Source organism: Trematomus bernacchii, unplaced genomic scaffold (genome assembly GCF_902827165.1).
Source record: "Trematomus bernacchii unplaced genomic scaffold, fTreBer1.1, whole genome shotgun sequence".
Classification (NCBI taxonomy): Eukaryota; Metazoa; Chordata; class Actinopteri; order Perciformes; family Nototheniidae; genus Trematomus; species Trematomus bernacchii.
Genome location: NW_022987720.1, coordinates 23,101,565 through 23,114,976, shown reverse-complemented (window position 1 = coordinate 23,114,976; position 13,412 = coordinate 23,101,565).

The following is a 13,412-nucleotide window of genomic DNA, read 5'->3' as shown; positions in this document are numbered from 1 at the left end:
TGTCAGTCATGTTGTTGTCAGTCACTCTGTATTCCTCAGCCAGCGTGCCTCGTGGCTTATACTTAGGGAGGCGGAACTGACTACTTTGGTGTTTTGGGGCTGGAAGAGAGAGAGAGTCTGTTGCGAGAATAGGAACTGAGTGGGAGCTGTCACAGCAGCTCTACTGAGCCTGGGGTAGAATTTAGGCCACAATAGCAGTTATTTCCTTTGGCATCAGCTAGGGATCACAATAGCCTCTGTATATTTACAATAAAGCATTTCTAGGGTACACTAAATGCCACAAGCCATTCCTGTGTGAGACTCATAGAGTCAATTACACTGCAATAATGTTTACAAAAGTGTTCTGGTAGCCTTTTAGACGGAACATTAATATGATTCCAGTGAAAAACTATTCAAACAGCTTGCGGGCAGTTTGTCCTATCTTAACCATAAAAACGTCCCAAACATCTTCCTTTCACTATGTGAGTGTTGCATTATCCTTGGCTACATGAACAAATCGTTGTTAGTTAGTAATTGTGCTAGAGGAACAGCTTCAGGGATGTTGTCAGTCTGATGGTTGTTATGTCCATTTCAGCCCAGACTGAAATATGTCTACAGCTTTTGGATTGATGGCTATGACATTTGGTACAGATATCAATTGGGCCCAGAAGACCAATAATATTACTTTGGCGATCATCCAACTTCTCCTCTAATGCCACCCGCAAGTCAAAATCTTAACTTATGAAATAGCTTCTACTTGATTTATTGGCACCACATTTAGTACATCCCAGCTTCCCTGATAATGAATCAAAAGGGCTGTATAATATATCGACATTGCGATGTGCACTACTGAAATGCTAAACTAAGATGTTGACCATGGTATAAACTAACCTCAGCATGTTAGCATTGTCGTTGTGAGCTTGTTATCATGCTAAAGTTAGCATTTAGCTGAGTTATTTATGTCAGCCCCTGTTGTAGCCCTAATAGATATTTTTTCACTTATCCTCCTAACTCCAATAGGAACTGTGCCAAAGATATACAGATATATTCTGTTAGTGAATGCACTATATTCAATTGTCACGCCTCTTGTAAATCTGTTTAGGAAAGCTGTTGTATCACTATTATACACAGCAAGGGTGACAAGAAAGACAAAAAAAGGGTCACAGTTCTGCTGGAAAATATAGCATAGCAAATGGCGGGATCACAACCTATTAATAATTGTTTTTCTTCTAAACATCTCTCTCCCTCTGTCTCACTCACTCATTCCCACTCGGTGTCGCATCATTCATCTACCTTGCTACTCTCGGCTTGTTTGTTCTCCTTTCATGAAACACCTGTGAAGCTCAGGCCTGCAATGAGAGGCATATATACGAAGGGGCCCTATCCAATCATGAGCAAAATCGATTGCCAGAAAGAAAATATGCACAGAAAGGGAAGAAAAAATCCAAAAATGTTATGTTTCATAAGTCTGCCTCGACTGTGAGTTTGTAACATTCTTTTTGTTTTATGTTCAAAACCTTAACAGTGGCCTTTTGAAGACCAGTTTATCAAGCTTGTTTACAAATGCAAGCGGTCTTTTATACTTTTATACGTACATTCATTATAGCACTAGTACAGATTAATTCAATAAAAAATAATCGTTACTGTTTTACTGCTAAACTTACATTTATGTTAAATCTTTTGTGGTATAGAAAATCTGCTTTAAAATGAACACTACTGTCGGCATCACAATTAACTTTAAATGGACAGAAGCTGTAAAGAAAAGAGCAAAACCACAGATCAGAGGAATCGCTGCTACAGCCCTCTCTTGTTTCTTCTCTTACTGAGCCCTCAGTCGTTTTCCTGCCTGTGTTTGTAACAAGGGATCATGTCAGCCCATTAGACCCCTGTTGAAATATGGATGAAGAGATGAGAGAGACGAGGGCTTACACTTCCCTTCTCCACCACATGCTCTTCATCCCAATCTCCTCCTTCTGATCTCTGTTATCCTTACTTTCTGTCAGTTTAGAGAGAGTGACGAGGTACTACTCAGATAAGAACCTGGAATTTAATGAAGTCTCATACATCTCCAAAGGAATGATCTAATTAATTTGGCAATGTTGTGAATCTGCATGTCTCAATTTTTTTAATTGTCTCCCATCGAGATCTCAACAAGAAAATATAGTCTTGTCTTTCGATTGATGTTGTAAATAAAACAGAATAGCCTAGCACATAATGAATTCTATAACGGTTGTCTTTCAAGTAGACATGTGCATTTGCTGTGGGTATTTACTGAAGAAACACATACTAATAAATATATCGTAGTTTTCAAAACCGAGAGCATAGATAATGACTTGAGGAGCCCTATGAAGTATAACATCTCCAAGATAATTTTGTCCAATCAGATTCATCCAGTGTTACTGCCATGATTGTGCTGTTCCTTGTCTCCTTTAATCTGTGGTGCCATGGAATAGAGGGTTTGAGGAAATATTACATGTAAATCACTCGGCAAATATGTATGTGTTCTTAACATGTCAGGTTTTGTCGGTTTTAAAGAAGCGTGATTTATGTTTGCTATCTGATTTGTGACCTATTTTCTTCCTTTGCACGACGACCATGAACATGAAGAAAGATCCTTTGCAGAACTTGAAGGCTGAACAATACAGCATCTTGAACTTTTCTCTCCTAAGAAGAGACAGTCCAAGTCAAGTGTTGTGTATTTGGAAGCTTAAAAGTAAATATAGTTTATAATATCTATAAGACTAATGGGTCTAGCTTAAGTCCTTTTTGATATAACATGAGCTGGTAAACAGAACAGAGTCTGGTTTACAACCAGGACATCTTGCTAAAGCAGTCAACAAAACACAACTCAAAAACAAACTGGGACAGATTTTATAACACATTTTCTGTGAGTGTTTAATTCTATCATTTTGTCTCTGATTATGTTCTTATAGTTTACTGTCTATCATCCAGCACACGATAGACACTGTCAGAGGGTGCCAGATTGGTAAACAGTATCGATTTAACTTCTGCTAGAAGCCACAGTATGTTGTTACGTCCTGATGTAGCTATTTTCATCTGTTCGGTTTATGATGTGATTTAGTAACCACCTGACTTATGTAGTAAACACGCAGCCATCATATATCCTGACTTCACTCATATAGGATAGCATGGTTTCTGGTACTTTCAAAATGTGGTCTTAAGAAGCGGAGTGTATTTGTTGTGGAGAAGTACACATCTTGGACAGATCCACAGAATGAGAGGTTTAGGGGCATTGGGAAATATACATGCTAGGCGATTATTTGTCCGTTTCATGGCCGCCATTCGTGATGCTAGCTTCCCCACTGGAGATGCTACTTCCTGTTTGTCTTTTCTCTGTGGTTTTGTAGTACTTGAGCACACAGGTGCTACTGAGCAGCAGATAATGCCCTCGCCGCCTTAGTGGCTGTAAGGAGGTGAGAAGTTGCTGTAGAGATTGCTGAGCAGATGGCAGCACCACATGTGACAAGTCAAGATGCTTTTAACAACTAAAGAAGTTCAAACAGCTCTTGTGTTTGATGGCATGCGTGATTGTCAAAAGTGTTTCTTGATGAGCATTCACTATGTACGGCTGACAAAATAACTTTTTTGAATGGCAAGGTTTTTGTGGCAAGAGATGGAATACATTACAGATAGAGGAAGACAGATGGCTGGAGGGAGGTTGAGGGTTGCTGAGGATGGTCGCTTGTCAGAGTCTGACTAGTCTCTGCGGATGTCAGCAGCATAGTCCTGTCATCGCATATCTTTCTCTGCGTCTCTCTCTCTCCTCCCTTCTGCTTCCAAAACTCTGACCCTGTGTCGAATCCAAACTAATGGCTTGTGAGTACACTGCATGTGCTGCTTTCCTGACCCGCCAAAACTCTCTAGTCTTTATCAATTTCCTCCTCTCTTCATGCCTTTCTTTATTTCCCTATGCGTGCCTTTTTCAAATTCCTTTGCTCGCTTCTTTTACTAACCTCCTCTTTCACCCTGGCTCGCCTCTATACTCTCAGTTTATATTGGCCTCCCTCAGTTTTTCTTTCAGTTTCCTCCTCTCCATCTCCTCACTGAGTCATGTCGTTCTTTCTCGATCACTCTCTCCCCTCACACACACAGGCACAGAAAGTATTAGCTTATATTTCCCATGGTGTCTGCAATACATTCAGCTTCACTAGCGGCAGCAATGTACTGGAGCAAGGCACCTGCTGTGCTGAGCTGATATGAGAAGAAAGACAGATACACAGTCACACACACACACACACACACACACACACACACACACACACACACACACACACACACACACACACACACACACACACACACACACACAATGAGCCTTCAAATGCTCAAAAGCGGATGGAAAATCTAACCATCCTCTTTCTGTAATTGCAGACACTGCGCAAAACTAGATACTTGTACACAATTACCGAAAATATTTTTACATCAGCGCACAGGGAAATGGATGCGGCACACCTAACAAACACTCACAAATACTGACACACACAGTTTGTGTTGTCTCGGTGGCTAAAAGCAACCCTGTCTGCTCCCGTTGCCTTGGTTACAGGCCATATAGGCTTGTCTTGAGAGGTGCTCCAGGTCTCTGCTCGCCATGTCAGGCTATGCGGTTGGCACTGTGTGTCCGTCTGTCCTCGCCATATGTGTGTGTCTGCATGTGCATCTGTGTGCTTGTGTATCGGGGGGGGGGGGGCTCTGCCATATATGGGTGTGCATCAAGCAGCAGTCACGGCGGCGAGAGCACAACACATAATGTGGCAATTTCACAAGTCATAAACGAACCAAGAGTGCAATTATCAAATTAGTTTGCAGTTTCTTGGATCTTGCAATGAGTGCACTCCCTTATTTTACAGTTTCATAATTGCTTATTCTCTTGTCAAAATGCTTTCAGGAGGATACAGAAAATGTCTTACAGGCAACAATGGCAGACGAAGTGTAGACTACAGCATATACACATATGAATTGAGGTCTAAAGGTTTCCCTAATGTGTGATATTTGCTGCCTCTATAATAGTCCTCTGCAAAATCCTCAATAAGACAGTACCACCATGATTTAAAGGAAACTGAAACCTTATCAAAAATGTCTGCTTATACTGCTTTTCTTTAATGCCTAAATATGTGGACAGAGTACTGCACTTGTGTATTTAAATGAACCTAGAACACAGCCTGCATGTCTCCATATTGCAGAGCATATGCTGACATGGCAGTACATGGACATGTACCCTCAACTGCATGATTTTAGAGACAGGGATTGGAGAGCAGCCAGTAATGCTTACATATATCTTTCAGAAACATGTACTGAATGCTAATCTTCCATGTCCTTGTGTGCAGAACTGACAATAATTAAATAACAACTTTGATGAAAGTTAATTGAATGGATTCACTTGACCTTCATCTTTATTTGGAGGCAAGTCTAATCTAATAAAAAGAAAGCTTGAGTTTATGAAGACAACATTGAATGAAAACGGGCTTGATTTGATTAAAGCCTATGCTGTTCATCACTACTCTGATGTTTATAATTTATCTACATCATTCCTTTACATTTACTCTGGCATTCCATCTGATGTAGAATTGCATGGCCACTGACTGGCAAGCCCTTTATGCGGTTTTTACTGCAAAATGGCAGAAACAAGCAATTTGAAGGGACCTAACCAATTAGCTATTGTTTACACATTAGCAAGAACTTAAGTGCCAGTGCAGACAATACGTATTCCCAACATGAAACATTTTGCACAATGGCTAAAAGTGTAGTACTGTAATACACACTAAATAAATATCAAGCTAATTTTAGAATGTGCATTTACTGTACAAACTACCCTTTCATATGTTATCCAGTCATTAGATCACTTTTTACATTTCGCACACATTTTGTAATTTCTTGAAGAACAGTTATATGATATAACCCTTAGCCGTTGTTTAAAGCACAACAACAAACATAGGCTGCTCTTTAATGGTGGTGAAAGCTGTGGCTCTTGGACACTTGAGACACAATTATTTTTGCATTACACACACTTTTCAAATAGCTGTTGTATTCTTTAGGAAGGTCTTATCTTAAAAACTGTCAACAATTTTATTTAGCAAGGAAGGCTTTTTGGAGCGATGGAAAATATGCAAAAATATAATCCCTCAAATGGTGTTTTTATTTGCAGGGGCAGAAGGTGTGTGTATAGTGTGAGAAAACCCTCATAAGCTAACTTTTTTTCTGGTCCTGCCTAAGTGAAAGTAACATTTGCTGAGACAAGCATAGCAGCTCTTATAGAACATATACTGCTCTTTACTTAAGGCTTTTAAGACGGGGGTCTACTTGTTATTCAAGGTGCTGCGCTGTGCGTATGCTTCAATGGCTGAAGAGCTTTTGGCCTTCTGGCATGCAGAGGTAAGGGCTTTGTTAAGAACATTATGAACTCTTCAGTTTAGTCGTCTGTAACCATTAAAAGTTAAACAGGGTCATTTGCACAGCTGTTTGCACAGAGAGTGGCTCTGCACATTTGCATAGTTTGTAAAAAAGTTTCTTTGTTTTATGTTGGCAAACTTGATAAAATAGTAAAATCCTCTGTACACAAAGTTCAGGCACAGAAAGGAATCGGCAGGAAATGTTTTGACACAAAGTAAAGAGTTGGCAGACTGTTGTGGAACTGCAGAAATGAGGTCAAACAGCCAAAGGGTCAGAAGGAGAATGGGATTCACTCATTGATCAAGTTTACAACAAGGTCCTAAACTAAGTGGGTTAAAAAGAGGGATGGGAGTGGAGGGAGGTAGGTGGTGAGATTCCTGGCAGTGTGCCTACCTACTCCATCATAGAGAGGCACACAGAGAGAGAGATATACCAAGGACAGCTGGGCACACTCTGTATCAGTATGTACACTTGTGACATCACTCATCTGACAGATTCTTCCTCCAGCAGCTGCGACCCTCGTCGTCGTCATAACACACATAGTAGCTAACGTTGTAAAACACGCCACAACTATGTGTCGTTTGTATGATGGAGTATTTGAAAACCCACAGGACTAAATGGGTCTTAAGGTGTCCCAAGTGTAATAGCGAAGGAACATTTGTGTGTTATGTTTTTTAAATGTTGGCAGTAATGTGACAATTACTTTTTACTTGGACAGCACAAAAGTGTGTGTGCACGTGTGTGACCTATCAGGCTTGGTACTCATGGGGAGAAGAGTGAGGCTTCAGTGGCACAGTGAGAAGCTGGATGTCATTTTGATTCCCTCTGTATGAGACTGATGCTGAGGGATTTCAAAGGGACACACACAAACACACTGCGGAAGGGAGCCCTGTTAAAAATCCTTGTTTAAAATGACAGAGTTAAAATTCAGACATGAGTCATCCAGTTATTAGCAAGAATACACACACTGTTGATTTGGTGCAGCCATGTAATAGTCAATAGGATTAGCCTATATAAATGCCCACACTGAAACACACACACTTTACTATTTTGCAGCAGTTAAAGCAATCATGTAGAATTAGGGTTTGGTTCTTAATAATTCGGCTTCCCATGTGCATTTCTGCTCCGTCTTAGCGAAGCAGTCCAACGCACGCTACAGCAAACGCTTGTTACAAAGCTGAGATTGAAAAAACATGAAACATCCATACTTGATAAATATGTAACAGTCAGTGCCTAAATGGCGGATGTTATAAGTTGTAAGAATCTTTAAAATTCCGGACTATATCTGGTCCTAAAAATAAATATCTGGTAGGCTTTACACATGTTATTTGAAATAGAATGTGGGGAAACCTTTAAAAAAGTAGTGCATAAGGGTTTAAATCTGCACCACATTATGGTTAATCTCAGCTCTAAGGCTGCTACATTAAAATGTTAAGATACTGCAGCCAGGGGAGAATACCATATTTTCATGGGGACTAAAGAAATGCAGAAGAAGAAATGCACTCAGGTAATAAATTAGTTTTACACATGCACCAGAGCCCTCCATTGTTACATTCAATGATTAGAATAATGAGTTCTTTGTGAAGATGTTTGCCATCAAAGGTGTAGAAAATAACATCACGCTGAGCTTCTAAGCGCTGCCTTTTTTGTTACCTGAATGCATCACAGACGAAAAGAGAAGCAGTGACACAATTTGGGGATCCTGAGATGTTTTATCAAGGAGAAAGACAGAGAGCTTGATAAAGTTGGAAAGCTCCAAATAGGGGTAAAAAAGGATGAAAGGGACAGCGTGTGTATGACGAAATCTGAATTGACATAGAGGGACAGGCGTAAAAATAGGTAGAGACATCGTGAAGAAGAAGAGGGAACAGATGAGATGAGAGAAGAGTAGAAAGAGGCAAGAGGCTCTGTCTGCATCCTAAGAAGATTTAGACATACAGGAATTAGGAGAAAGAGATTTAATGCTTAAAAGGGAAAAAGACAGACGCATACAAATGCAAACTGAACCTCCTCAGTCACACGTGGTGGTCTCTGGGTGGATCCTTTAAGGGTACATTACACGAGTAATGGTTTTAAAAGCACAATTCAATTAAAGGCTGAAGCTCCACAACAGCATGCCTCCCTTTGTCTCACCTCAAAGCATCCTTGGTGTCAGACTCAGTTAGCACCACCTAAACATGATTAGGGAGTGACATTACCAGAAAGCGCTCTGGAATCAGCTGGTTGTGAGTCAGCCGCACGCTGCTTCATTTCCCTGGGGAGGGAAAGGGTCAGTATGACAGAGAAACTGAACTCAAACCAGCGCTGAGTCACTTCACATGACAGTGAAAATGCTGCTGATACTGTTAATGGGTCGAAGGTGAGGAGTCCGCTAGGGGTGTGTGGGGGGGGGGATGTTTTGCATGTGATGGAGTGTGGTGGATTTTGTGCGTTTTGACCCGAGTTACCCTGCAAATGTTTGTATGCTAAACTCTGAGCTTTGTGGGAAAGTTCAAGACAGGTTGTGTGCAGCGGCATAGCTTCTATGCTTTGTCTCCTGTCTCGTGTTTGTTTATTGCGAGGTCCCAAACAAGTTTTCTCCCATGCTTTTTGTATATCTGTAGCTATTCATTTTTCATCTTCTCTTTCTCAGACAGTGTGTCTCGCTCCTTTCTGCGAGTTCACACCATGCTTCTGTTCTTTGCTCCTGCTTTGCTAACACAGAACCTCGGGGCAGGTTTTCTAGTTGTCGTGCGGGAACGCTACACACACACACACACACACACACACACACACACACACACACACACACACACACACACACACACACACACACACACAGACAGACAGACAGACAGACAGACAGACAGACAGACAGACAGACAGACAGACAGACAGACAGACAGACAGACAGACAGACAGACAGACAGACAGACAGACAGACAGACAGACAGACAGACAGACAGACAGACAGACAGACAGACAGACAGACAGACAGACAGACAGACAGACAGACAGACAGACAGACAAGTCAAACCTCAAGAAGTCTGATAGATTTTTCATTGCCTGTCGAGGTATATATTGCTTCCCAAAGTGTTTGTTTTTGCTGGAAGGGCAACATTGTCCATGGTTTGATCTGTCACACCTGGGAATGAATGAAAAGCTAAAAAAAGGAGAGGTAGAAGGAACAATTTAATTGTATTGAAAGAACAGAGTTACAGAAAGGAAAGAAAGAACAATGTAACCCAAAGGGGTTTACACACCTATTTATTTCAAAGAAGGGGGTGTTGGTTAGATAAGGAGACAAGGAAGAGGAGGCAAAGAGACTTCATAAATATATTTCTCTTCACACATCGCTCTGATTTGATTTCTCCCCATTTCACTGTGACCCCTTGAGAGCAGTGCTAAAGAGATAGCAGAGGCAGCTGAGAGGCATCTGGGTGGAGACACGTGTAGATTAATGGAGAGTATGCATGTGTGCAGGGACACATATTGAAAATATGAATAACAATGATGTTTGCAACCATGTAATCCCTGCATAAAAGCAAATAGTGTGCACAAAGCATCTACAGAAAAGTACTTGAAATCCTTGAGCTTCAAATCAATGTATTTTTCATGTTTAGGGTTTGTCTTTGGACCTTAGGACTTCAGTTGAAGTCCTTGTGCAAGGCAGGTTCAAAAAGAGGTTACCCACTGAAATGAGATGTAGCACGGCTGATAGCTAACTCTCTTCTCATCGTTTTGATGTCCGTGGAGACTATTTGTGCAGGTCACAGTGTTTCTCAAATATGTTACCTGGTTGTTGTTTTAAAGGGAAAATAAGATCTAAGCATCAATGACACAATGCATAGTTTTAGATCAGAGAATCATGAATGTCTTCAATGCTGACTTTTCTCGAATGATAAAGTGTCTTAGGCTTAGTGAATGTTTAAAGTATCTTTAATATATATAATAATGCTTATTTATGCACATATTATTTCGCAGATTAAGGATGAATGTTGCAATGTTACTTTTTTTAATTTTATCATAACATTTTACAATGTTACTTACGCCTGCTTATGCAAAGATCCATATGGCAAATGTGCTCAAACTAATGTATCCTAAAATACAAATAAGTCTTCACTGTATATTTTGGTTTTGCCTTTCTTACTTCTTACGTCTGAGAAATACAGCTTTTCATATGATTAACAGAGAGCCTGCATTGGGTCAGGTTTATGGATATAAATAATGTCACCCACAGTTGTTTTTAAGATGTGTGAGCGTTTTTCCTCCTCTTAATTAAGCATTTGCAATCATCCGTGTAAAGTTAGTTTTTTGTAACATGCCACACAGAGACATTTCCCATTGACACAAGTTCTGTAAGTGCAAAGTTCACGAGAACAAAAGACTTAAAGCTTATTGTGTGAGTATAAAAGAAAGACAAAAAAGTATGAGTTAAGAGGATAGAGCCTAGAAGTTAAAGAACATAAGCTGACAGCTTAAGATATCAAAAAAGGTGAAAAGCTTTAAAGACTTTTAGACTGCATGACAGTGATTATAACACACACTTATACCCCCCACTATCGTATGCATAATACTGTATGAATTAAGTATTTGAATTTGCCTTTTCAGTATTATTAATCTTTAAATATCATTAAAATGACACAATAATTACAATGCTTAACTCCTAAAGAAGATAGATAGGGCGTCTGGGTAAACCAGGGTGGAGTCGCACTCTGCAGGGTGACATAGCTTCACAGAGATGAAGGGTGGAGTGAAGATGAGTAGCTCGTCCCCAGGATGTAAGTCGAACTCAAGCAAACTATTTCATTTCAGTTAGGCCGCCACTGGTTTGAGATTACTAATGATATTTAAAAAAATCAGAGCCAATGCTGTTGTGTCTTTCATCATTTTAAGTAAATATCACAAAGGGGTCGTGTGCCTTGGCGGGCAATAGTATTTACTGTCATGTCTGATTTTGTGACTCATACAGCAAAAATATGTTGGCTGGAAAAATACTTTTCATATTCATTGTCATTGACGAATTGCTCACTGGCAGCATGGCGGCTGCCTGACCTCTAAACTCGCATGGTGTGTTGCATACGTGCTGCGGATGAGTCATCTTCTATGAACTGATATGTTGATGTGACTCTGTCTGGTTCTATACTTCTTCACACTTTGGTACAAAGCAGTGCTTTTCAAGATAATCTTGGAGAGCATTTATTTTTTTACTTTTGCGGCAATATGCTGCAACATTTCTCCAAAGGTATCATTTTCATTTATCATATCAAACCTTTCATATTATGGGAAATGTCTAATGTTATGTTGTCTATAATATAATTGATAACACAAATGTTTACCGTTTTCCTTCATTTAAATGGCTATATATTAGACACATTTTTTGAAATGGTTTTACAAGTTATATATAGTAGCACTATGGCATCAAAGAAATGCCAGCAAAATAACATTGATTAAAAAAACCTCAAACATGCATTTGAGATTAATAAGAATCATCAGAGTGGTAACATTGTTCTGAAAAATGACACTTTTATCTGCAGCTTTATTTTAAACCGTGGCTGTATGGAGACGTTTACCCACCTTTCAAGTCTCTTCAAGGTTCAAGGTTCAAGGTTCAAGGTTCTTTATTGTCAATCTGACATAGCTACAGAGTAATTATGCAGTTGAAAATCTTATGTCACAGGCTTCTCCAACAATGCAACATAATAACATAACATAATAACAATAAGAGCAAGAGCAATACAAAAATAGTAATAGTTATAAAAATGAAATAAAGTTATGATGTGGAATAGTGCAGTATGAGTCTATATACAAGTTATTGGAATGATATATATATATTAGGTATTTGATACATACTACTGAGTAGCAGTTGAATGTTTGAAGTTGTTTCAACAGTTCAATTTTTTAACAGTCTCACTGCCCGCGGGAAGAAACTGTCTCCGAATCTTCTTGTCCTTGCCCGGATGCTGCGGTAACGTCTGCCAGACGGCAACAGAAAGAACAGTTTGTGGCTGGGGTGATGGGGGTCTTTGATAATCCGTAGTGATTTCTTCCTGAGCCGCTGGGAGTAAAGGTCCTCCATGGATGGCAGCTCCGTCCTGGTGATGTGCTGTGCAGTTTTCACCACCCTCTGTAAAGCCTTACGATCGAGGTCGGTGCAGCTGCCGTACCAGGCCGCCATGCTGCCAGTGAGGATACTCTCTATCGTGCACCTGTAGAAGTTGCAGAGTATCCTGGAATCCATTTTGAACCTCCTCAGCCTGCGGAGGAAGAAGAGCCGCTGTCGAGCTTTCTTGGTGATGGTGGTGGTGTGAAGAGACCATGTCAGGTCCTCAGTGATGTGGACCCCAAGGAACCTGAAGCTTTTGACTCTCTCCACCGTAGTCCCATTGATGGCGATGGGGGCGTGTCCCTCTCCCTGCTGCTTCCTGTAATCCACAATCAGCTCCTTTGTTTTGCTGATGTTGAGATGGAGGTTGTTCTCCTGGCACCAAGATGTCAGGTTTTCGACCTCCTCTCTGTATGCCGTCTCGTCATCGTCTGTGATCTGGCCGATGACGGTCGTGTCATCAGCAAACTTCACGATGGTGTTGGAGCTGTGTGTGGCCACGCAGTCGTGGGTGAACAGGGAGTAGAGGAGAGGGCTGAGCACGCAGCCTTGAGGGGCACCGGTGTTAAGAATCAGGGTGGAGGATGTGATGTTTCCCACCCGCACTGCCTGGGGTCTGCCCGTCAGGAAGTTCAGGATCCAGTCGCAGAGGGCGCTGTTGAGCCCGAGGTCTCTGAGCTTGATGGCCAGCTTGGAGGGCACAATGGTGTTGAATGCTGAACTGTAGTCAATGAACAGCATTCTCACATATGTGTTCCTGTTCTTCGGGTCCAGGTGTGAGAGGGCAGTGTGGAGGGTGAGGGCTATGGCGTCGTCTGTGGACCTGTTTGCTCTGTAGGCAAACTGCAGGGGGTCCAGAGATTCAGGGAGGGAGGAGGTGATGAATAATTTGACTAACCGCTCAAAGCACTTCATTATGATGGAGGTGAGTGCTACTGGG